Below are 26,745 nucleotides of genomic sequence, written 5' to 3' on the forward strand. Positions count from 1 at the left end.
CCTCGCACGCACACGCGGGTACACGGGCGGACGCAATTTTGTACCAAGATCCACCCCATGTAATAATTTGACGCGTGTAAAGTCCTTCACTTCATTGATAGTCAATTAATACAGTGCATGCAACTTGAGTGGATGTGAGGGCGGAAGAAAGACATTACTACTCCACTGCGCGCATGCGAGTGGTTAAATCATGGATTGCTAGTAGTACTTCCCTTGGTCTCCTTCGTATTTTGTGACAATTTTTGACAGTAACATAATATTTACGCATCTGAGCAGTGCAGTCTACTTGAAATTTATGTTCCACTAAACTCATAGGGAGCCGTTTCGGGCCTTGAAACTAAAAACCATCAATTAATCTTTACCTTGTTCTCATCACATTCGAAAGTACTAGTGCTACAATTAAATGCAAGCCTGCTCACACGTACCATGTAACATCCCAAATTTTCAATTTAGAATGTTATACATTAGATCATCATTTGCATATCATATTTTATTTACTTTTGGTTTTGATCCTAGAAATTCTACGCAACTCAAGGACCCACAGAGAGAGTTGGGGATTTCGTTATTTTCATATTTGAGTTTTCTCAAAAATTGAGAATAGGATCTTTTGATTTCAATTATTTATCATCAATTATTTCTATTACAAAAATATGAGAGAGGGAATAAAATGACTTTCCTAAAATAAAGAAATATTGAGGATTTAATAATAAAATCAAGTAAGATTTTATTTCGGAGTTTTTCGGTATTTTATTTGAATTTAGGAAAAATGTGTGTTTTTCAAAACTGCATTTAGGCCCCAAATAAATGTTCACCTTGTGCGGCTTGATTTTAGAAGCTCGAGAAAATTTATTTCAGGATTTTTGGAGTCCGTTTAGTATTTCTTTTTATTTTTCTTCTGCGCGTAATTATTAAAAAAACGCGCACCGACCTAACCGGGCCGTGTCCGACTAGGACTCCTGGCCCGGCAGGCTTTATAAGCCGCAGCCCAGCCCCGGGCCAAACCCTAGCCGCCAGCCCCACCCGCCTTCGAGCCCCGCGCCGCCGCCGCTCGCGCCGCCGCCTCGCCGGACCCCGCCGCTGCCGACCCGCCGCCCGAGCTGCCTCGATTTCTGCGCCGCCGTTTTTCTTGAAAAAAACCGTTCGGTTTTTCCGTCGGTTTATTTTAGTTTCCATTTTTTATTTAGATCGGTTTTTTTGGTTTAGGTTAAATAGCGAGCATTCGCTCGTTCGTTTGTTTTAACGAACGTATTCATCATTTAGATCCGGTTAACAAACGTTCGTTCGTTAATCCGTTCGTTGTTTTTTCTTTTTCTCGAATTTTCCACGATTATTTTCTGATCGCGATTTCTGATCCGATTTTTGTTTTAGTATAACTTTTTGCTCGTTTATCGGAATCAGGCGATTCAAGCGCCTGGAGTTTCGTCTCAAAACCCTCTATCCGTCTAACCAACTTAAACAAGTTTTTGCCACTGTAAAAATTGCCTTAGATCCAGATTAGTAGAACGAAGTTGTTTTTCTTTCGCCATTTGAGTTTCGTTGCTTCATTCGATTTGATTCTTTTTGCAAAGCGGAGTTCTTAAGTTGAACTTTCTAGTTAGATCTCTTACTTGAGTTTTACCTGTGCATTAGATGAGTACTTATTGTATGCTTGTTGTTTGTCTGCGATAGAATACCTGGAGTGCGCCGCCTGTTACTTCGAATCTCTAGGTTTCGCGGATCATCAGCAAGGCAAGTAACACTTGATCATACCTTTCCTACTACCCAGTTTTATTGCATTAGACCAAATCCTCAAACATTGCATGATTAGGATCTAATTAAATTGTGGGATGGGAAGTAGTTGAGGTAGTACCTATTACATGTTTATTATCAAACCTTTGGGAGTTACTTCTACGTTTGCTTATTATTGATATGCTATGCTAGTAGACGTGGATTGGGTGAGTGATATCCATGACAGATGTGAGATTGTTAATTAATGGTTTATCTAAGGTGGCAACTTAAACACACATCCGGGTGGATTGAGGCACCTGGGTAATCCAGGATTTGCCTGTTTTCTTTTGGACCGCCACCCAGGCTCAAAGGGATCATGAGATTTTTCATGCTAGAAACTTCCGTGTGCAGCCACAAGCTATTATGGGCTCTAGCATAGTTGACTAAGTCATGCAAAATCTTACAGTGGTAGACTAGCAGATGTAGGGGATGTAGGTGGTACGGTCTACCCGATCGTAAGGTGCTAGCGCTTCTGAAAGACTATGTCTCGGTCATCCGTCTTTTCAAACACCATGTAGTGCAAGAAAGCAAACGGAGGCGATCGAGTCTTGCGGGGAAAAGTGCGCAAACCTCTGCAGAGTGTATAAACTAATCATGGTTAGCCGTGTCCCCGGTTATGGACATCTTGAGTATCTAGTACCTGGATTATCATGTGAGTCTCAACATGTTACCCTAATTTAATTTGGTTGGGTTTTGTTTAATGATGTTTAATTGGGATTGAGAATGCTGTCAACCATTCTCAATGTTTAACAACCACCATGATAGTTAAATAAATCTATTCCTTTGCAGTAGGGAAAAATTGGCTTTTCGCAAAAACTATAACCATAGAGCTCTCCACCAGCCAAATATGCATATAGGATAGCTATTTCATTCCATTACTCTCTATGTGTTACATTGCCAGCATATTCCATGTGCTGACCCGTTTTTGGGCTGCAACGTTAATGTTGCAGACTTTTCAGACGACGATTAAGGGGTTTTAGGTCGTGGTTCTATACTCAGTGATGCCGTTGGAGTTGATGGACTCACTTATCTTCCAAGCCTTCCGCTGTTATCGTTATTAGATGGCCTTAAGCCATGTTTATTGTAATAAGATCTCTATTGAGACACTCGATGTAATAAGTGTGTGATTGCTACTCTGTTATAAATCCTCTGAGTACTGTGTGGTGTCAGCATTACTGATCCAGGGATGACACTGGAGCACAGAGATTGGACCGTTTGAGGTCTGGTCGCTACAGAGATGGTATCAGAGCACATGCTGACTGTAGGACACGACCACTAAGCTAAAGACCTAGATCACTACCTACTCTCTTCTCTTCTGACTCCTCATCTTTTCTACTCTTTTAGGATGGCGGATGCAAGGAACAAGTTCACGCAACCGGATGAAGATACACCCTTTGGACGTCACTTGAAGGAAGTCACTAGATACCTGAACATAGGAGTACCAAGCTTCACCGGAACCTACAACGCCACTTTACCTGAAGAAGAGCGCTGGATGATTCAAGTTCAAGTTCCAGGAAGGACGTTCATGCCAGTCACTGAGCCCATAGAGTTTTCTTTTGATGCACCAACTTGGAGTCTATGAAAGAGCATGGCAGCTCACATCGCCATGGGACGCATTGGAGAAGTCTACCGAAATGATCTCAAGGATACTATCTACCAGATTTGTGGGCGCCGAGATGAGCACTGGGAGATGATCAGCACCAGGAAGGATAGATCAATTGCAGCTTTTATCCAGGAGTTAAACCAGCACATTCGACGTCAGGAGAACTAGATGTGCACCGACATGATAGACCTAAAGAAGGCAAGGACAAGAATCAAGAAACTGGAGGAAGAACTCAAGGCTACACGTGAAGATTATGAAGAAGAAATTGAAGTATTAGTGGACAAGAATGCCGACCTAACAATGAAGATCGGGATATTTATGGGAGGCCCTACACCAGTAGATGAAGACGAAGAACCCAAGGAGATACGCCTGGAAGACTACATCATCATCGACGACACCGATTCGGATCCAGATGATAGCGATGATGACTATGTTGATGAAGCCGGAGCAGATATCATGGAGTCTGCAACCGAAGAATATTTCTAGTAGACCACCTCATTAGTAGTAGTAGTCCACCATGTAAATATTATAGCTCGAGCACTTTTGCGATAGTTAGATCGATTGTATGCCCTTGTTTGATTGAATGAATGAAGTGAATTGTTTGATTTTGCCTCATGTGCATATGGGTAGTGTTTTCTCTTTAGACCCCCTCTATTCTTAAATCTCATCTTTTCTAAACCCTGAGATGCCTCCGAGACGTGACCCCGGATTTACCTTTCCACCAGAGCTCACTCAGTTGATCCAGCAGCAGAACACATTGATGCAGTTGCTAGTCCAGAATCAGAATCAGGGAACAACAACAACAATCCACCACCACCTGTTGATCATTTAGCCCGTTTTCTTAGGCTGAACCCGCCGGTGTTTTCCAGTAGCACCGAGCCAATAGTAGCAGATGATTGGCTCCGCAAGACAGCTAGAGAGCTAACCACAGCAGGATGCACGGATGCGGAGAAGGTGAAGTTTGCCGCACATCAGCTTGAAGGACCCGCAGCATCATGGTGGGAGAATTTCACAGCCACTTTCCCTGTCGACACTGTCACATGGGACCAGTTTCAGCAGGCTTTTCGCACTGCCCATGTTTCAGTAGGAGCTATGGCCATGAAGAAGTGTGAGTTTCGCAACTTGCGCCAAGGAGGACGGACAGTTGGCTAGTACGTGGAGGACTTTAGTAAATTAGCACGTTATGCCCTAGATGACATTGCTACGGATGCAGCTAAGCAGGAGAAGTTTCTGGAAGGACTGAATGATGAGTTGAGCATTCAGCTGATGGTAGCAACCTTTAACAACTACCAGGAGTTGGTAGATCGTGCTCTTATGATTGAAGGGAAGCAGCAACAAATTGAAAGTCACAAGAGGAAGTATGCACAAGGAAAGTACAATTCAGGAGCTCAGCAGAAGCCACGTTTTACCCCTAGACCGGGAGGGCATTTTCAGCATACCCATGGAGGAGGTAGCTCGCACAATCACAATGGCCCCAGGAATGGTAATGGTAATGGAGGAAGCAACGGCCAGAACCGCACCAACCCATCAACCCCAGCCAAGAAAGACCTGAGCCAAGTCACTTGCTTTAAGTGTTCGAAGACCGGACATTATGCCAATGAATGTCCTGAATTACAAAATGGAAATAGCAATGGAAGCTCTGGGAAGAAGCCGAACCCTTTCAACAGGGGACAGGTGAACCACGTTAGCGTGGAGGAGGTTGAAGCTCAGCCTGATGCAGTAATAGGTAAGTTTTTGGTTAAGTCATTTACTGCACTCGTTCTTTTTGATACTGGTGCATCACATTCATACATCTCAAGGGGATTTGTGGATAAGTATAACCTGTCAACCCAAGCCCTTAGGTCACCCATGTTAGTAACCTCGCCTGGAGCAGAATATGTGGCTAGTCGATGGTGTGATCGGTTACCATTAAGGATTGGTAACTATGTTTTTCCCTCAGACCTAATAGTATTGGAATCCCAAGGATTGGATGTGATATTAGGCATGGATTGGTTATCAAAGTATGAAGGGAATATTGAATGTGCTAGTAAGTCAATTTTGCTTACCACCCCAGAAGGGAGAAGGATCAAGTATGTATCCCGACATGTGCCAAAGAGGACTCAAGTAAATTGCTTAACAGGAGTTGTGCAGGAGGAAGTACCAGTGGTAAAGGAATTCCCTGATGTATTTCCATAGGAGTTGCCAGGCATGCCACCAGATAGAGACATTGAGTTTTTGATTGAGCTATTGCCAGGCACAGGGCCAATATCTAAGAGACCATATAGGATGCCTGCAAAGGATTTGGTGGAGATTAAGAAGCAAATTAAGGAGTTACTGGATAAAGGTTATATTCGCCCAAGTTCTTCACCTTGGAGATCGCCAGTACTTCTAGTAGAGAAGAAGGATGGATCGTTAAGGATGGTTGTCGATTATCGAGGATTAAATGAAGTAACAATCAAGAACAAGTACCCACTACCGATGATCAATGATCTGTTTGATCGATTGCAAGGAGCTAAGGTATTTTCCAAGATCGATCTACGATCAGGATACCACCAATTGAAGATTCGGGAACAGGATATACCCAAGATGGCTTTTACCACCAGGTATGGGTTGTACGAGTATACCGTTATGTCATTTGGCCTGACTAATGCACCTGCATATTTTATGAACATGATGAACAAGGTGTTTATGGAGTTCTTGGATAATTTCGTCATAGTGTTCATTGATGATATCCTGGTTTACTCGAAGAACGAAGAGGAGCATAAGGAACATTTGCGTTTGGTTCTTGGAAAGCTCAGAGAACATCAATTATATGCCAAGTTTAGCAAATGTGAGTTTTGGTTGAAGGAAGTAGGATTCCTCGGACATGTTATATCCGGAGAAGGAATAGCAGTTGACCCCACAAAGGTTATCACTGTGACCAATTGGGAAGCACCAACAACAGTTGGAGAGATCCGGAGTTTTCTTGGACTCGCAGGATACTACCGGAGATTTATTGAGAATTTCTCAAAGATTGCGAAGCCTATGACGGAGTTGTTGAAGAAAGATACCAAGTTCATATGGACGGAGGAATGTGAGGCTAGTTTCCAGGAGTTGAAGAAACGTTTGGTTACTTCACCAGTGTTGATTTATCCAGATCAGACCAAGGATTATGAGGTGTATTGCGACGCTTCACGTCGAGGACTTAGAGCAGTGCTTATGCAGGAAGGGAGAGTTGTTTCATATGCCTCACGACAACTTAAGCCTCATGAGTTGAATTATGCTACGCATGATTTGGAGTTAGCAGCCGTAGTGCATGCACTGAAGACTTGGAGACATTTTCTGATTGGAAACCATTGCGATGTGTATACGGATCATAAGAGTTTGAAGTATATTTTCACACAGAAGGAGTTGAATCTCAGACAAAGGAGATGGTTGGAGCTCATCAAGGATTATGATATGAAATTGCATTATCACCCCGGAAAGGCTAATGTAGTAGCCGACGCATTAAGCCATAAGAGTCATGTCAACACCCTAATGACGGGAGAATTACCAAGGGAGTTAGTCGAAAATCTTCGAGAGTTATGTTTAGAAATAGTCCCGAGAGGCTATGTAGCAGCATTGGAGATTCAGTCTACATTGATGGATAAAATCAGAGAAGCCCAAAGGACTCACAAGGAGATTGCTTCTATTAAGGAGAAACTTAGCAAAGGAAAGGCTAAGGGATTTCATGAGGATGAGCACGATACCCTATGGTTTGAAGACTGTGTTTACGTGCCCAATGACCCGGAGATCAGGAAGTTGATACTGCAAGAGGCACATGATTCCCCATATTCGATTCACCCAGGAAATACCAAGATGTATTTGGATTTGAAGGATATTTTCTGGTGGACCAGAATGAAGAAGGATATTGCGGAGTACGTAGCAGTTTGTGATGTATGTCAGAGAGTGAAGGCAGAGCATCAGAAGCCAGCAGGATTGCTACAACCATTGCCGATACCCGAATGGAAGTGGGATAAGCTAGGCATGGATTTTATCACAGGATTGCCCAGAACACGTTCAGGCTATGACTCTATTTGGGTTGTAGTCGATCGTTTGACAAAGGTAGCTCATTTCATCCTGGTAAAGACCACTTACACCAGTGCTAAGTTGGCAAAGATATACATGACCAGGATAGTATGTCTGCATGGAGTTCCGAGGAGTATCGTATCAGATAGAGGAACCCAGTTTACCTCAAAGTTCTGGAAGCAGTTGCACGAAACTTTGGGAACCAGGCTAGAATTCAGTACATCTTTTCATCCACAGACAGATGGACAGACCGAGAGAGTCAATCAAATTTTGGTGGATATGCTGAGAGCTTGTGCGCTAGATTATGGATCTAGTTGGGACGACAATTTGCCATATGCAGAGTTCTCTTATAACAATAGCTACCAAACCAGTTTGAAGATGGCCCCTTTTGAAGCCTTGTACGGAAGGAGGTGCAGGACACCATTGTCATGGGACGAAGTTGGAGACCGCCAGTTGTTTGGACCTGACTTGATTAAAGAGTCTGAACAGAAGGTGAAGTTGATTCGCGATAGGCTCAAGATAGCCTAGTCCAGACAGAAGAGTTATGCAGATTCTAAACGCAAGGTGACAGTTTACGAAGTTGGAGATAGAGCTTATCTTCGAGTATCACCACTTCGGGGAACAAAGCGTTTTGGAGTTAAGGGAAAGTTAGCACCACGATTTGTAGGACCATATCGAGTTTTGGAGCGTATGGGAGAAGTGGCCTACAAGTTGGAATTGCCCGAAGGATTGTCAGGAGTTCATGATGTGTTCCACGTTTCTCAGTTGAAGAAGTGCCACGCGGAGATGGCTGACATACCGTTGAGGGATACAGTGCCATTGGAAGCAATCCAGTTGGATAACAATTTGACCTATGAGGAGAAACCAGTTAAGATTCTCGAGTTTGCCAGTCGAGTCACTCGCAGCAAGGTTATCATGTTTTGTAAGGTTCAATGGAGCCACCACACGGAGGACGAAGCCACCTGGGAGCGAGAGGAAGATTTGCTCAAGGACCACCCTCACCTATTTTCTAGCCAACACGAATCTCGAGGGCGAGATTCATCTTAAGGGGGGTAGGTTTGTAACATCCCAAATTTTCAATTTGTAATGTTATACATTAGATCATCATTTGCATATCATATTTTATTTGCTTTTGGTTTTGATCCTAGAAATTCTACGCAACTCAAGGACCCACGGAGAGAGTTGGGGATTTCGTTATTTTCATATTTGAGTTTTCTCAAAAATTGAGAATAGGATCTTTTGATTTCAATTATTTATCATCAATTATTTCTATTACAAAAATATGAGAGAGGGAATAAAATGACTTTCCCAAAATAAAGAAATATTAAGGATTTAATAATAAAATCAAGTAAGATTTTATTTCGGAGTTTTTCGGTATTTTATTTGAATTTAGGAAAAATGTGCGTTTTTCAAAATTGCATTTAGGCCCCAAATAAATGTTCACCTTGTGCGGCTTGATTTTAGAAGCCCGGAAAAATTTATTTCGGGATTTTTGGAGTCCGTTTAGTATTTCTTTTTTATTTTTCTTCTACGTGTAATTATTTTAAAGAAACACGCACCGACCTAACCAGGCCGTGTCCGACAAGGACTCCTGGCCCGACAGGCTTTATAAGCCGCAGCCCAGCCCCGGGCCAAACCCTAGCCGCCAGCCCCGCGCCGCCGCCGCTCGTGCCGCCCCCCGTCGCCGCCGACGCCTCGCCGGACCCCGCCGCCGCCCGAGGTGTCTCGATTTCCGCGCCGCCGTTTTTCTCGCAAAAAAACCGTTCGGTTTTTCCGTCGGTTTTTCGTCGGCTTTTTTAGTTTCCGTTTTTTTATTTAGATCGGTTTTTTTTCGGTTTAGGTTAAATAGCGAGCGTTCGCTCGTTCGTTTGTTTTAATGAACGTATTCGTCGTTTAGATCCGGTTAACGAACGTTCGTTCGTTAATCCGTTCGTCATTTTTCTTTTTCTCGGATTTTCCGTGATTATTTTCTGATCGCGATTTCTGATCCGATTTTCGTTTTAGTTTAACTTTTCGCTCGTTTATCGGAATCAGGCGATTCAAGCGCCCGGAGTTTCGTCTCGAAACCCTCTATCCGTCTAACCAACTTAAACAAGTTTTTGCCACTGGAAAAATTGCCTTAGATCCAGATTAGTAGAACGAAGTTGTTTTCTTTCGCCGTTTGACTTTCGTTGCTTTGTTCCATTTGATTCTTTTTGCAAACCGAAGTTCTTAAGTTGAACTTTCTGGTTAGATCTCTTACTTGAGTTTTACCTGTGCATTAGATGAGTACTTATTGTATGCTTGTTGTTTGTCTGTGATAGAATACCCGGAGTGCGCCGCCTGTTACTTCGAATCTCTAGGTTTCGCGGATCATCAGCGAGGCAAGTAACACTTGATCATACCTTTCCTACTACCCAGTTTTATTGCATTAGATCAAATCCTCAAACATTGCATGATTAGGATCTAATTAAATTATGGGATGGGAAGTAGTTGAGGTAGTACCTATTACCTGTTTATTATCAAACCTTTGGGAGTTACTTCTACGTTTGCTTATTATTGCTATGCTATGCTGAGTGATATCCATGACAGATGTGAGATTATTAATTAATGGTTTATCTAAGGTGGCAACTTAAACACACATCTGGGTGGATTGAGGCACCTGGGTAATCCAGGATTTGCCTGTTTTCTTTTGGACCGCCACCCAGGCTCAAAGGGATCATGAGATTTTTCATGCTAGAAACTTCCGTGTGCAGCCACAAGCTATTATGGGCTCTAGCATAGTTGACTAAGTCGTGCAAACTCTTACAGTGGTAGACTAGCAGATGTAGGGGATGTAGGTGGTACGGTCTACCCGATCGTAAGGTGCTAGCGCTTCTGAAAGACTATGTCTCGGTCATCCGTCTTCTCAAACACCATGTAGTGCGAGAAACCAAACAGAGGCGATCAAGTCTTGTGGGGAAAAGTGCGCAAACCTCTGCAGAGTGTATAAACTAATCATGGTTAGCCGTGTCCCCAGTTATGGACATCTTGAGTATCTAGTACCTGGATTATCATGTGAGTCTCAACATGTTACCCTAATTTAATTTGGTTGGGTTTTGTTTAATGATGTTTAATTGGGATTGAGAATGCTGTCAACCATTCTCAATGTTTAACAACCACCATGATAGTTAAATAAATTTATTCCTTTGCAGTAGGGAAAAGTTGGCTTTTCGCAAAAACTATAACCATAGAGCTCTCCACCAGCCAAATATGCATATAGGATAGCTATTTCATTCCATTACTCTCTATGTGTTACATTGCCAGCATATTCCATGTGCTGACCCGTTTTCGGGCTGCAACGTTAATGTTGCAGACTTTTTAGACGATGATTAAGGAGTTTTAGGTCGTGGTTCTATACTCAGTGATGCCGTTGGAGTTGATGGACTCGCTTATCTTCCAAGCCTTCCGCTGTTATCGTTATTAGATGGCCTTAAGCCATGTTTATTGTAATAAGATCTCTATTGAGACACTCGATGTAATAAGTGTGTGATTGCTACTCTGTTATAAATCCTCCGAGTACTGTGTGGTGTCAGCATTACTGATCCAGGGATGACATCGGAGCAGAGAGATTGGACCGTTTGAGGTCTAGTCGCTACATACCAGTACGTACCAAACCTGAACGTGTTCCCACTATGCAGGTTTTAGTACTAGTGCTACTACTTAGGTTATAAAAAGGGGAACTATCTAACTGAAAAATGACCGCACATTCCTCCTCAACTCCTCATCCACAAGAAACAATCAAGCCATAGCCAGCGTGAGTTCTGGGTCGAGAGATTTCCACCAAGGAGAGGTGAGCATGGAAGAGGAAGCATGAGAGATGTCCCACCTCGCCGCGAAAGCAGCCAACATGTCCAGCCACGCAGCAGTAGCAGCACAGAGGTCCCGTCGCACCGCCGAAGTAGCACAGAGGTCTTGCCACGCCGTCGATGTAGCAGATCGGTCCGACAATGCCACTGAAGCAGCAGAGATGTCCTGCCGCGTCGCCGAAGCAGCAGGGAGGTCCCGCCGCGCCGCGGCGGCCTGGGAAAATTTCTCACGGGCAGGTGAGGACTCTTACAGGCGCATGCATGTGATAGTCCATAGCCAGATGGATCAGATCTCCGGCTGGGCGAGGATGCAGGACGAGGCTACCGGCGTCATCCGACAACTCGGGGAGGGTAATGCGAAGCTTCGGTACAAGCGTGACCTGCTGAGGGCGAAGATCGCCGGAAGGGCGAAGCAGGAGGAGGAGACCGCTGCCGTGTTGCAGAGGACGGGCGTCATCATCAAGAAACTTATGGAGAAGAATGCCATGCTCCGCATCGAGCGCAACAGGCTGGTGGAGGAATCCATGGATGCTGCCAAGCAGCGTATTAAGGACATGAAACTGATGAAAGAGATCATCGCCCGCCGCGAGAACTAGTCTCTGCGACCTGCATCACATAAAGAAAGTAGAGATCAGCGAGCCAGATCGTTGTATGCGTCTTCTTATTTTGCCCTTGTGTATTTCGGGCATAGCCGCATGTGGCTTTTTTAATTATCTTCCTAATTATGTAAGACAATTATTATCCACTCTCGCCGTCCTTATATATATTCATCAGTCTTGCTATAAGTCACAGTAGATGCTATATAGGTCCGTCGGATCTTACATCAAGATCCGTGCAAAATTTTCTTTTTTCTCTCTTAAATCTCAGTCGAGTGAGACATTACCACGCCATTAAACAGAGGCTCGGGCGCCATTAATGGTACCTTGGGAGAGAGGTGGACGACAGATGGAGGTCAAAGGGCTCTCCTCCCGATAAGCACATGCAGGGGTCTGATCGCACGCCTCCCGTACTCAAATAGCTACACTACACGGCGCCTCCTAGCTAATAAAAAAGGGGACGCGTGGCGGCACGTAAATGGTAAATAGAACGCCCACGGTTTCAATAATACTTGTGTTTCCGATTGTAGCGTGATAGCACTTGTTCCAAAATGACTTTGTTGATTGTTAATGTGTGCGCCTTCGCAAATCGGATAGCAAAATTACCCCAACATGTTGGTGCCATGTCATGACACCAAGCCAAGTTTCATGATTTTCATGCGTGTTTCGGATTTACAGGAATTAAAAAACCAAGTTTCTCAATGTTTCCAGCCGAGCCATGACACCCATATGTTTGAATTTCATTCCCATTTCTGGCATGGGACCTAGAAATTTACCCGACGACACACATGTGATTTTTCAACCAGCTTTGGTGCACTGGAGCATGTGCTTGCATTTAAATTTTGAATTATGCACACAAAGGTGACACGTTCCCTCTCAGAACCACGAGTCTTCTTGAGAGAAGCTCCGGTTTGCAAGAAACTTATACCAAAACTTGTTCCTATTCTGCATTTTTTACCACGGCATGGTAGTACCATGACATGACACCATGCCAAGTTTCATGATTTCCAGGCGTGTTTTGGATTTACAAGAATTTTAAAACCAAGCTTATCAATGTTCTCGGCCGAACCACGATGCCCAGATGTTTGAATTTCATTCCCATTTCTTGCATGGGACCTAGAAATTCACCCGAGGACACACATGTGATTTTTTAGTCAACTTTGGTGCACGGGAGCTTGTGCTTGTAGTTCAAATTTGAATTATGCACTTTAAATGACCAGAAACTCAATTAATGTATAAAAAAGGCCAAACAAACCAGGAATAATCCCAAAATTTAACAGGGCACTCATATAGTTCTATGTTGCCTCTGTAAAGAAAATCTGGCGGTAGGCAGCATATATTGTTTCGCACACAAAGGTATAAAGAAATAAAGAAATTAGCCCTATTTAATTCTTGGGTTCTTATTATTTATGCCACTAGTTGTGTATCACTACTCAGTTTTGCCATTAGAACTTACAACTACTCAAAAAATGCCATCGATCCGCGAGATGCCTGCTCAAAAATGCAATTAGATATCTAAAAAATGCCATCGTTAAGTTAGATGTTTTCTCAGAAATGCCATTAGACATTGTTATTTTCACGTCAAACCCCGTTGACCATGTTACATGACAAAAATAAGCCGATTCTCACAATGATAAGTTAATGGTGTCCAGCACAACACACCCCTCAAATAAAACTAAGCACCCTGGAATTCTTTGACAAAACTAAGCACCCTGAAATTCTTTGACAACTAAACTGCTGGCTATATGATGTTGGCCATATATATTGTACGTATATAATGTCAAGAAATGAGTGGTAGTACTATACCAACTAAAAGATGAAATGTACGAAATATAACGAGAAGAAACATAACATAGTTCTGCTGGGGGCTCAGCACAGCACACCCTTCAAATAAAACTAAGCACACTAGAAATTAAACTAAGCAACTAATCCGGTAGACACTACATTAGAACCACCATGAGCAACGACATTGCCACCTTACTCGGAGTCCTCATCCACGTCCTCGACTTCGTCCTTGTCCCTCTTCCTCTTGGCCGATACTTCTTTGCTTGAACAGCACACTTGGCTCTTGCTCTTCATCCAACCCTTGTAGATATTGCAACAAAGGTAGCCATCCAATGCAGCGTAGTGGATGTGGTCCATATCTAGTACATTCCACTGCCATGCATGACGATGAAATGTGTACGGAGGTTTCTCTAGTTTACCGTACGAAGGATGAACCATGGCTCCTGCCAGGGTCAGCATTGAAGGCTGATCAAGGGAGGGCACCAGCCCTTCCTTCTAGAGGTCGAAGGGGTCGCCTACAACGAGGCCTATCCGACCCAGGATTTCCTTGTCGTTCCTAAAGTCTATAGTAACAAATTTGACTCGATCGTCCTTGAGGAAATTCTTAAAATCCTGGTACTCAATGTCGACATGGCATATGTGGTAGACCAAGCACAAGTCATGCATGCAAACCTGGATCACGGCGGGCTTCATCTTCTCTGCCTCCTTTAGATTCTTCTCGCTTCCCAGGACTGTGGTGTACTCAACATCTAGCCCAGTGACCCACTCATCATTTGAGTTTTCGAACATGCGTTTGAAGCGAGCAAGGAATTCTTTCATCGTTGCGGAAGAACGGGTGTAGACGATGTCGAACTCATCGTCGGTGATGGTTCTAACCTTGTACTCATCGCCGATCATGGAGATTTGGGACGCCATGGATTTGGGAGGAGGGTTAGGATTAGTGGAACTGTCGTAATGTGAAAGGACGGGACGACTAGGAGCAGTTTATCGATTGTAAAAATGTCGAGTGGGGGGCGCGTGCGAATGGTAGGGTAGTGGCTTGCCTGGTGGATAAATGGATTCATGCACAGTATTATGGGGGCCCAATTAGATGTCATGTCTACTCGATGCCCAATTAAATGGCTTTCGATGTCATGTCAAGCGTCGGGAAAATTACAGGTGATACGAAGCTTTCCCTTCTCCCATGATACGGGCTTCCGAGAGCCCTTGGATCTGAGATCAACCGGTTGCATGGTGTGATTCTAGACCTATGGGTCAATATCCTATCCTGGAGGTTTATTCTGCAAATTTTCAGCAACTTAGCATGCGACTGTTCGATCTCAAATCCAAGGGCTGCCAGCAGCCCGTATCATGGTCACGCCTAACAAGACCGTCGCCTTGCTCGCGTGGCCGCGCCCTTGGAGATTTAACATGGTGCATTAGGCTATCTGATGTTGGCATGTCATACATAGTCATCACTTAGTCACTCATACAACAAGGTTAGCTATAAGGTTGGCTATAAGAGTATTTTTTTGTTTACTTCTCTCTATCTCTTTCTTCATAGTATTCATTGCATTTGCCAAGGAGTGAGCTCTTCCAATGAATGGTGCTTAGATGAGGTGCTATGGGCATTAATGGCTTAGCAACTCAAGTCCCCAACACATAGGTGCTTAGTTTTTTGTTGCTAAGTTTGCTTCATCTAGGTACACACGCTTATCACTGTTTCTTCCTGGGGCCACCAAACTAGTCTGTCTCTTCTTAATTAACTTGCCACATCAGACTTTATGCCTATGTGACAGGCTTAGCACCTGTAGGATCAAGTACAATAGTGGGCTATAAGCCCGCTTTACATGGCATTTTTGCATATCTGGGGGAAAGAGGCAAGGAAAAAGTGGAGGGGTGGGCTCTCAAGCAAGAGCCAGCCTCTACATGGTGGAGCATCGAGAGAGGCACCTATATGGAGGTGGTCAGGAATGGGGAGACTCAAGTCGGTCGTAGCGTCGCAGTTAATGATAATGGCAAGTCAAATCACCAGGCCCCACCTGTCCAGCAGTAACTCACTGTCAAATCACACAGCCCTACGTTTGCAGCAGCCTGCTCCCTCATCTTCTCGCGTCTCTGTCGAACCGACTAGGCGGAACTGCCCCGCCTATCGCGCGGGAAAAGCCCCGCCCTCGACTTTTAAATAGTACAATATACTAATTTTGTATCCATGGATTGCGCCATGGAGCAAAGCCTCAAGAAAACGGCGGTACACATGTACGGAGTATATAGCACGCCCGTCACGTTCGCGTCGCACCCCAGACGGTCGGTCGGTCTGGCACACCGCTCTCCGAATGGAACGCGCGTCATATTGCGTTTGCATACACATGTGGGACCACAATTGAGAACCGACCATAGGCACACTCCCCGGCCCCGCAAGTCGGGTGAGTTAATAGAAGTAGTACATACGTTGGTACCTGGACGATCCCTGCAAGACACGGAAGATCAGTTCGTCCATGCATGTGACCAGACTCCAACAGACACGCCTGGATTGGCTATCATCTACATATCGTGCAGGCTATGTTGTACAGGGCTGTAGTTCTGGTGAGAAATCTAAAAAAAAGGTTTCTTGTCATCTCGCAAAATTAGGTGTCATGTGCTTCGGATCACTGCGAGGGTTAAACAACAATAGCTGAGTTGGGCTAGTCATTGGGGGCACATGCACGAAGACTACTCGGCTGCCATCTAGGTCAAGCCGGCTATGTTAATTAGGACATCTATCAACGGACCCCTTTTCTACGAGTTTATCTTTAATTTGAGCTTTGATCCTCGTCTAGTTTGTCCATCGGGATTCATCTTGTCTCCTTTGGGCGGTGAGGTTATGATTTCTTGTCATGTGGCATTTTTTCATGTTATATGTTATAATTCGGTGCTTCAGATCAAAATGACGACAACTGCGCCTCCGGGGCACATGCATGAAGACTTCTCGACAGTCATTGCCGAGGTCAAGACGGCTCTGGCCGATAGACAAAAGAAAACTAGTACTCCACTATATAGGCAGGAGCCTCCACGCTTGCTTGCTAGTGTTGCTCTCTTCACACTGTCTCGTCCTCTCCAGATCTAAACACGATAGCGGTGGCCACACACTCTCTCTCTCTACTCACTGATACGTCTCCAACGTATCTATAATTTTTGATTGCTCCATGCTATATTATCTATTGTTTTGGACATTATTGGGCTTTATTATCCACTTTTATATTATTTTTGGGACTAACCTATTAATCGGAGGCCCAACCCAGAATTGTTGTTTTTTGCCTGTTTTAGGGTTTTGAAGAAAAGGAATGTCAAACGGAGTCCAAACAGAATGAAACCTTCGGGAACGTGATTTTCTCACCGAATACAACTCAGGAGACTTGGAACCTACGTCAAGCCAGCTAACAGGAGGCCACGAGGTAGGGGCGCGCCTGCCCCCCCCCCCCAGGCGCGCCCTCCACCCTCGTGGGCCCCCTGTTGCTCCATCGACGTACTTCTTCCTCCTATATACATCCACGTACCCCCAAACGATCTGATACGGAGCCAAAACCCTAATTCCATCGCCGTAACTTTCTGTATCCAGGAGATCCCATCTTGGGGCCTGTTCCGGAGCTTCCCCAGAGGGGGCATCGATCACGGAGGGCTTCTACATCAACACCATAGCCTCTCCGATGAAGTGTGAGTAGTTTACTTCAGACCTACGGGTCCATAGTTAGTAGCTAGATGGATTCTTCTCTCTTTTTGGATCTCAATACAATGTTCTCCCCCTCTCTTGTGGAGATCTATTCGATGTAATCTTCTTTTTGCGGTGTGTTTGTTGAGACCGATGAATTGTGGGTTTATGATCAAGTCTATCTATGCATAATATTTGAATCTTCTCTGAATTCTTTTATGTATGATTGGTTATCTTTGCAAGTCTCTTCGAATTATCAGTTTGGTTTGGCCTACTAGATTGATCTTTCTTGCAATGGTAGAAGTGCTTAGCTTTGGGTTCAATCTTGCGGTGTCCTTTCCCGGTGACAGTAAGGGCAGCAAGGCACGTATTGTATTGTTGCCATCAAGGATAACAAGATGGGGTTTTCTTCATATTGCATGAGTCTATCCCTCTACATCATGTCATCTTGCTTAAGGCGTTACTCTGTTTTTAACTTAATACTCTAGATGCATGCTGGATAGCGGCCGATGAGTGGAGTAATAGTAGTAGATGCAGGCAGGAGTCGGTCTACTTGTCTCGGACGTGATGCCTATATACATGATCATACCTAGATATTCTCATAACCATGCTCAATTCTGTCAATTGCTCAACAGTAATTTGTTCACCCACCGTAGAATACTTATGATCTCGAGAGAAGCCACTAGTGAAACCTATGGCCCCCGGGTCTATCTTTATCATATCAATCTCCTACTACTTAGTTATTTACTTTGCTATTTACTTTGCCTTTATTTTACTTTGCATCTTTATCATAAAAATACCAAAAAATATTATCTTATCATATCTATCAGATCTCACTCTCATAAGTGGCCCTATAGGGATTGACAACCCCTATTTGCGTTGGTTGCGAGGATTTATTTGTTTTGTGTAGGTACGAGGGACTTGCGTGTAGCCTCCTACTGGATTGATACCTTGGTTCTCAAAAACTGAGGGAAATACTTACGCTACTTTGCTGCATCATCCCTTCCTCTTCGGGGAAAACCAACGCAATGCTAAAAGAGGTAGCACTCACCGCCGGTCACAGATCCAGCCGGATCCTCTCCTCCGGGGAAGGTGAGAAGGTGCAGCGTTCACGCGGTCGTCCTCGACGATGGCTCTTACCCACTGCCGGCGCGTCCCGATCAGCGTGCCTTGTCGTTCTCTCCCAAGCATCGATGGCGAGGGAGGGCCTCCCACTCCTTCCTCGCTGTCGTAGTGTGGGCAGATCTGGCCTCCCGCCGCCCACCTAGCGACATCCCGGCGACCCTCAGGTATAACTTCCTTCGAAACCGGCCTTGCTCTACTTCTCAAGCTCCTGACGTCGCTGCATTTGTATCTTTTACTATTTCTCAGGCCCCCTCATGTAGATAGGATCGATCGACTGTTCGAAAACCACCTAATTTTTTACTATTAAGAGGTAAAACTAGTTCATGCACTCGAATCTAGTAGTAGTAATTGGTTCAAACAAGGAAGAAATGGGATGGGGGTGGGGAAGATTTTTTACCTGAATCTAGGACTTGGTCGAAAGAGGAAATAATGGGGGCAAAAAGTAGCAGAGATTGGCTATCCAACTGGTCTCTAGGTCTAATAGGGAAATAAAGGGAACGCAGTGCAAACTCAATATAAACCCGATCTATTGGTTGAAAAAGGAAAGAAAGTGGGGACTGGGGGACAAGTCAACAGAGTAAGTCCGGCACTAGATTTGCTAGCCTCACACAGTATAAGGTGGCTATATACCGAACAAAAATGGGACCAACCCAGATATACTCTTCTGATTTTTGTTGCCCCGAGCTGCTCTTATGTAATGCCACTGGTAAAATGTAGCAGTCACACTGTTAAAAGTAAGGACACGTTAAACCAATGTTGTTTTCAATGTAATGCCTCTAGTAATATGAATCAATGGCACTTTTTTCATGTCCTGCTAAATTTCCCATTAAGATAAGTTGCTTCTTTTCATTAGAGATGCAACTGTCATGTTCCGCCTACTCTCTAGGAACTTCATGACCAACCTTGATGTTGCTCAATTTTATTGCAACTAATGAAGAAGCTCTGTGGGTTTCATTTTCTGGTGGAAATGGAACCGGGGCTGGAGCCCTTTTCTTAAAAATATAAGAAGAAACTGCTAGCTCATGGGACATTGCTTCATTTTAGGTGAACTGCACCAAAAGGTCCCATGAATTGACTCATCCATGTTGGTGACTGGTGTCATCCCTTCTACGATGGCGTTGACTGCAGATATGGTTCCCATCATGAGGTGTATTCCTTTTTGGTCTGACCGTTTGCCAAAGATCCTGCATGTTGATCCTGCTCTTGTGCTACTGTTTTGGCACTGCCATGATAAAACAGTAATGTTATTATTTTGCACCTTAATCTAGTGGCACTATTAATTTGAGGCAATGTTTTGGCACCGCTAGTGCCACTATTTTTTTTATATATCGAAAGAGGGGGTTCCCTCCGATTTCATTAAAGAAACCCAACCATAGAGAACCATTACCCGACAACATCTCAGTGTAAACGGGCAGTTATGCAACTACTACTAGAACGGACTGAGTACTAGCAGGAGACAAGTTCGCCACATAATTTAGGCAGGTAGGGGGACGCAGCACCAGCTCGACCAAGTTTGGATTACAACCCAAATGCTACCACAGAAACATCAGGGGGAAGATAGGGACTGAAAGAGCCAGCTTCAGCATCCCAGTCTAAGCACCCCGGCCTTCATCCTTGCGACGCACAGCACACCTCGTTTGCCACCTGCTCGACCCTAGTGTCACTGATAAAATGAAGTAATAATACGGTTAAAATAGAGCGAGTGTCCTATCTATAATTTCATTTCCAATGTAGATAAATAAAGTGCTTCTCTTTCTTAATGTATGTTTCATCAACTAGTCCCGTTGTTAATGTTTAAGCGTTTCTGCAAACTGGGGTGCTTAATTTTAGTTGATATGCACAAAAATAGAGATTTGAATGTCTCAAGGCCCCTCCTTGTACTACCGTTGTACACTGATGTTCATCACTGGCAGAAGGGAGACTTGGGTCAATTTCCAGTATGATGTAATATTTTCTTCTGTTTATTAGTGTATGTTTCATCAACTAGTGCCACTATAATCTAATCACGCCTCTTCATTTTCTGTGCAAACAGGGTTATTCAGCTGCATTTTGGTGGAACTGCACAAATGTACGGATGGAACCGGCATATATGTAGAGTGCGAGGTGCCAAGTAAAAATTACTGACACCAACCCTGCTCTATCTAAGCATTGGCATCCACCACCATCAGCGGGATGTGTGGCGCTCACTGTGGACGGATCTTTCTCGGCAGCAAATCCTCTAACCAAATACTAGTAGCTTAGACTTAAAAAAAATACTAGTAGCTTATATTGGCAGTTTTCTAGGGGTGTACTCTTTTCTGAAAGAAGCACCAAACTATTTTTCTTTATTTGTACATGATGACCCACAAGTATAGGGGATCTATCGTAGTCCTTTCGATAAGTAAGAGTGTCGAACCCAACGAGGAGCAGAAGGAGATGATAAACAGTTTTCAGCAAGGTATTCTCTGCAAGTACTGAAATAAGTGGTAACAGATAGTTTTGTAATGAGATAATTTGTAACGAGCAACAAGTAACAAAAGTAAATAAAGTGCAGCAAGGTGGCCCAATCCTTTTTGTAGCAAAGGACAAGCCTGGACAAACTCTTATATAAGGAAAAGCGCTCCCGAGGACACATGGGAATATCGTCAAGCTAGTTTTCATCACGTTCATATGATTCGCGTTCGGTACTTTGATAATTTGATATGTGGGTGGACCGGTGCTTGGGTGATGTTCTTACTTGAACAAGCATCCCACTTATGATTAACCTCTATTGCAAGCATCCGCAACTACAACAAAAGTATTAAGGTGAACCTAACCATAGCATGAAACATATGGATCCAAATCAGCCCCTTACGAAGCAACACATAAACTAGGGTTTAAGCTTCTGTCACTCTAGCAACCCATCATCTACTTATTACTTCCCAATGCCTTCCTCCAGGCCCAAATAATGGTGAAGTGTTATGTAGTCGACATTCACATAACACCATTAGAGGCTAGACAACATACATCTTATCAAAATATCGAACGAATACCAAATTCACATGACTACTAATAGCAAGACTTCTCCCTTGTCCTCAGGAACAGATGTAACTACTCACAAAGCATAAACATGTTCATAATCAGAGGGGTATTAATATGCATAAAGGATTTGAACATATGATCTTCCACCAATTAAACCATCTAGCATCAACTACAAGGAGTAATTAACACTATTAGCAACCTACTAGCACCAATCCCGGACTTGAAGACAAGAATCAGATACAAGAGATGAACTAGGGTTTTGAGATGAGATGGTGCTGATGAAGATGTTGATGGAGATTGCCCTCTCCCGATGAGAGGAGCGTTGGTGATGACGATGGCGATGATTTCCCCCTCCGGGAGGGAAGTTTCCCCGGCAGAACAGCTCTGCCGGAGCTCTAGATTGGATCCGCCAAGGTTCCGCCTCGTGGCGGCGGAGTTTCATCCCGAAAGGTTGCTTCCTATTTTTTTCTCGACGAAAGACTTCATATAGGAGAAGATGGTCACCGGAGAGCCACCAGGGGGCCCACAAGGCAGGCGGGCGCCCCCACCCTCGTGAGAAGGGTATGGGCCCCCTGGTCTTCATCTTTGGCGAGGATTTTTCATTATTTATTATAAGGTGCTCCGTGGAGTTTCAGGACTTTTGGAGTTGTGCAGAATAGGTCTCTAATATTTGCTCCATTTCCAGCCCAGAATTCCAGCTGCCAGCATTCTCCCTCCTTATGTAAACCTTGTAAAATAAGAGAGAATAGCCATAAGTATTGTGACATAATGTGAAATAACAGCCCATAATGCAATAAATATCGATATAAAAGCATGATGCAAAATGGACGTATCAGTACACAGTGTCACAACTTTGACCCAAAGGTCCAGAGCTATTTTAGGGTGATTGGCGTAGTACTCGGAGAGTGATTGTAAGCATGATTTTTATTAGTTGTCACACTGATTGTAAGCATGAGTTGATGGAAGATTAGGTTAGTGCGAAGCTTACCTTAAACCCTACCGACACCATTGAAACGAGGCGAGCATCGAGGGAACCATGGAGAACGGCGGGGAAGCGACGTCGCGCCATCCGGCCTCCTCTTACGGTGGGAGAACGGATACTCCTGTGGCTCCGGCTGGCTCTGCACCCTCACGAACGGCACGCCATACTCGATCGATTCGTTATCCTCTGGGTGCTCGACCTTCGACCTGTACGCCCACCACCTCCGCCTGACTTTTGCCTCGGGCGAATCTGTCTGCTCCATCGCCCAGAGGAGATACTCGATGAACTCGAAGGACTGCGGTGTGACTGCCGCCGAGGAGTACATCGCCGCCCTCATCGCATCGTCTCACTCTTTTGCATACATTGCCACATGGCCCTTACCGTCCTCGAAATCTCCCACTCATTGTCAAACCAAGTAAGGATCTCCTTCAACCTGGCTAACTTTGCCTGGTCGCCGTCGGTGATCTGCCAGATTTGTTGCTGCATCCCCTCCGTAGATGTCCTTCTGAGTGGTCCGGTGCTAGCTTTGGAAGATGGGAGGAGAGATGGTGGTCTTGCAATAGAGAAGAGGGAGATGCGAGATGGTGGTTTTGGAATGGAGATGATGGAGAGGTGAGGTTCCCCTGCCTTTCGGTCGCTGATAGGTGGGCCCTGCACTTGGTGGGACCCATGTGTCAGTGTCTCAATGGCAGGATGGGCTACGTCAGGGGATCCTCGTCCGAGGAGAGAGGAGGTGGTTTTGCAATGGAGAAGAGGGAGAGGCGAGAGGGTGGTTTTGGAATGGAGATGATGGAGAGGAGAGGAGGTGGTTTTGCAATGGAGAAGAGGGAGAGGAGCGTGCGACAGCGATTTAGGATTGGACAAGAGGGTCGGCACGCTGTGACTGGATCAAAATCAAAATCAAAATCAATTTACCCTTCAATTAAGAAAGCGACCCTACATTAACTAGTCTCCCTTTTATTCTGGGTCATAATTGACCATGATTTTCGCAAATAAAATATATGTTATACGTTGCAAAAATAATATAATTTGAAAGTACATTCAGATACGAACCAAACGATATATTTTTTGGTGACATGCATTCACATTTTGCTTATCAAATACAGTACATGGTCAAACTTTGACCCAAAATACACAAAACAAAAAATACTTCCAAGACCAGCACCGCTCTTCCGCTCTTCTCCTCTTAAACCACCACTGCTCATCTCCTGTTCCAATCTAAATTCAGCGCCGCTCCTCTCCTCTTCCATTTCAAAACCACCGCCCCTCCTCTCCTGTTCCAATCCAAAACTAGTGTCGCTCCTCTCCCGTTCTAAACCAAAACCATCACTGCTCCTCTCCTCTTCCATTCAAAAACCACTGCCGGCGAGTGAAGGTGTTGTGGAGAAGTAGATCGATGGAGGAGTACAACCGATACGTGAGGATTGCAGACGGCGACCCTGTGAAGCTAGCTAGGATGTTGGAGATATAGTCTTGGTTTGACAACAAGGACCAACTAGCGGCAACGGCGACATCCATGGCCAAATATCTGCAACAGAGCGAAAAGGTGGCGATACTCCCAGAGGGAGTCGCGCGGGAGTACATAGAGCTGCTCCTTTGGGCCATGGAGCAAACAGAGTCACCGAATCCGATCGTGAGGGAGCGGTGGTGGGAGTATCGATCCCAGATGGAGCATCCACCAGACATTGAAGGATCCAGCATCTACAGGGTGCCGTTTGTGAGGGTGACGTGACAGAGCGAGCCGGTGGAGTCTTCATCGACCAAACGCAACTGCAAGAGGAGAAAAACAGTTGGTCCGACGACGCTTCCCCTCCATCCTCTCCCTCGCCGTTCACATCGTCTCACGGGGCGGCTGTCTGCCGCTGAGGAATAGTCGGGCAGGTTGTGAATTGTCAGGAGGAGCTTGGGGTTGTTAGTATTTGCAGGTTGTGAATTGTGTTTTGTGTTGTGTATTTTGAGAGTACTTTCAAAAAAACTCCCACAGGCCAGCCGGGCCAAGGCCCAGGCCAGCCGCTGCGCCCCAGCCCTTGCGCGCCAGCGCCAGGCGCAGGCAGCCAGGCAGCCGCCGCCTCTTGCCTCTTAGCCGAATCCTAGTAGGATTCTTAGCCCCCTTTCCTTTGTTTCGTTTTCCTATTCCTACTCTATTTCTTGTCCCCTACCCCAAGTCTCCTCTCCCCCCCCCAATATAAATACCCCAACACCCCCCCCTCTAAATCATCAAACCAAGCCCCAAGCCCTCCACCACACCCCATGCCCTACACCGCCGCCGCGCCACCCCACACCCGCGCCGCCGCACCTTGCCCACGCCGCCGCCGCCTTACGCCACGCCGCCGGAGACCTCGCCGGAGGTTTCCCCGCGTCTCTTTTCCTCGGATCGTTTTCTTCTAATCGTTCCGATTCTTTTCTTCTCTTCCGATTCGTTTTCTTTCCGGTTCTTTTCTAAACCGTTCCTGTTTTCTAGATCGGTTTTTCGTTTCGGTTTTCTTCTCCGAAACCCTAGATCGGATTCGTTTTCTTTTCCTGATTTAGTTGCCTTTAGACCGTTTGCCGGACCGTTCGTCCTAACGAACGTGATCACCGGATTCTTCTAGGTTAACGAACGTCCGTTTGTTTAACCGTTCTTCGTTTTTCTTCTCGTCGGAGTTATTCCGCGATCGAGATCTCAGATCCGATCTTCGTTCTAGTTTATCTTCTCGCTCGTTTATCGGAATCAGGTGATTCAAGCGCCTGGAGTTTCGTTTCGAAACCGCCGTTCCGTCTAATCAACTTAAACAAGTTTTTGCCCCGGTAAAATTTGACCTAGTTTCAACTTGCTAGAACCGAGCTGTTTTCTTCCGCCGTTTGTTTTTCTGTTTCTTTGTTCGGTTCGTTCTTTCTTTGCAACCGGAGTTCTTAAGTTGAACTACCTGGTTCGATCTCTTGTTCGAGTTTTACCTGTGCATTAGATGAGTACTTATTGTATGCTTGTTGTTTGTCTGCGATAGATTACCCGGATTGCGCCGCTTGTTACTTCGAAACCCTAGGTCTCGCGGATCATCAGCAAGGCAAGTAACACTTTGATCATACCTTTTCTACAACCCACTTTTTATTGCAATAGATCAATCCTCTCACATTGCATGATTAGGATCTAATTAAATTGTGGGATGGGAAGTAGATGAGGTAGCACCTATTACCTGTATTATTATGAAACCTTTGGGAGTTACTCTACGTTTGCTTATATTGCCATGCTATGCTAGTAGACGTGGATTGGGTGAGTGATATCCATGACAGATGTGAGATGATAATTTTAATGGTTTATCTAAGGTGGCAACTTAAACACACATCTGGGTGGATTGAGGCACCTGATGTCTATCAGGACTTGCCTGTTTTTTTTGGACCGCCACCCAGGCTCAAAGGGATCATAAGATCTTTCATGCTAGAAACTTCCGTGTGCAGCCACATGCTACTATGGGCTCTGGCATAGTTGACTAAGTTGTGCGAACTCTTACGGGGTGGACTAGCAGAAGTAGGGGATGTAGGTGTACCGGTGTACCCCACATGTAAGGTGCTAGTGCTTCTAAAAGACTATGTCTCGGTCATCCGTTTCTCAAACACCATGTAGTGCGAGAAAACAAACGGAGGCGATCGAGTCATGTGGGGAAAAGTGCGCAAACCTCTGCAGAGTGTACAAACTAATCATGATTAGCCGTGTCCCCGGTTATGGACAACTTGAGTATCTAGTACTTGAATATCATGTGAATCTCAACATGTTACTTCTAATTAATGTTGTTGGGTTTTAATTATTTTTAATTGGGATTGAGAATGCTGTCAACCATTCTCAATGTTTAACAACCACCATGATAGTTAAATAAACTTATTCCTTTGCAGTAGGGAAAAACTGGCTTTACGCAAAACTGTAACCATAGAGCTTTCCACCAGCCATATATGCATATAGTATAGCTGTTTCATTCCATTACTTCTCTATGTGTTACATTGCCAGCATATTCCATGTGCTGACCCGTTTTCGGGCTGCAACTTCTCATGTTGCAGACTTTTCAGACGACGAGTAAGGTGTTTAGGTCGTGGTCCTATAATCAGTGATGCCGTTGGAGTTGATGGACCCATTGATCTTCCGAGTCTTCCGCTGCTATCGACATTAGATGGCCTTAAGCCATATTTATTGTAATAAGTTCTCTTTGAGACAACGATGTAATAAGTGTGTGATTGCCACTCTGCTATAAATCCTTCGATGTACTGTGTGGTGTCAGCATTACTGATCCAGGGATGACACCCGAGCACAGTAGACTTGATCCATTCGGGTCGGGTCGCCACAGAGATGGTATCAGAGCACACGCTAACTGTAGGACAGGACCACTAAGTTAAAGCCA

Source organism: Triticum urartu, chromosome 6 (genome assembly GCF_003073215.2).
Source record: "Triticum urartu cultivar G1812 chromosome 6, Tu2.1, whole genome shotgun sequence".
NCBI classification, from domain to species: Eukaryota; Viridiplantae; Streptophyta; class Magnoliopsida; order Poales; family Poaceae; genus Triticum; species Triticum urartu.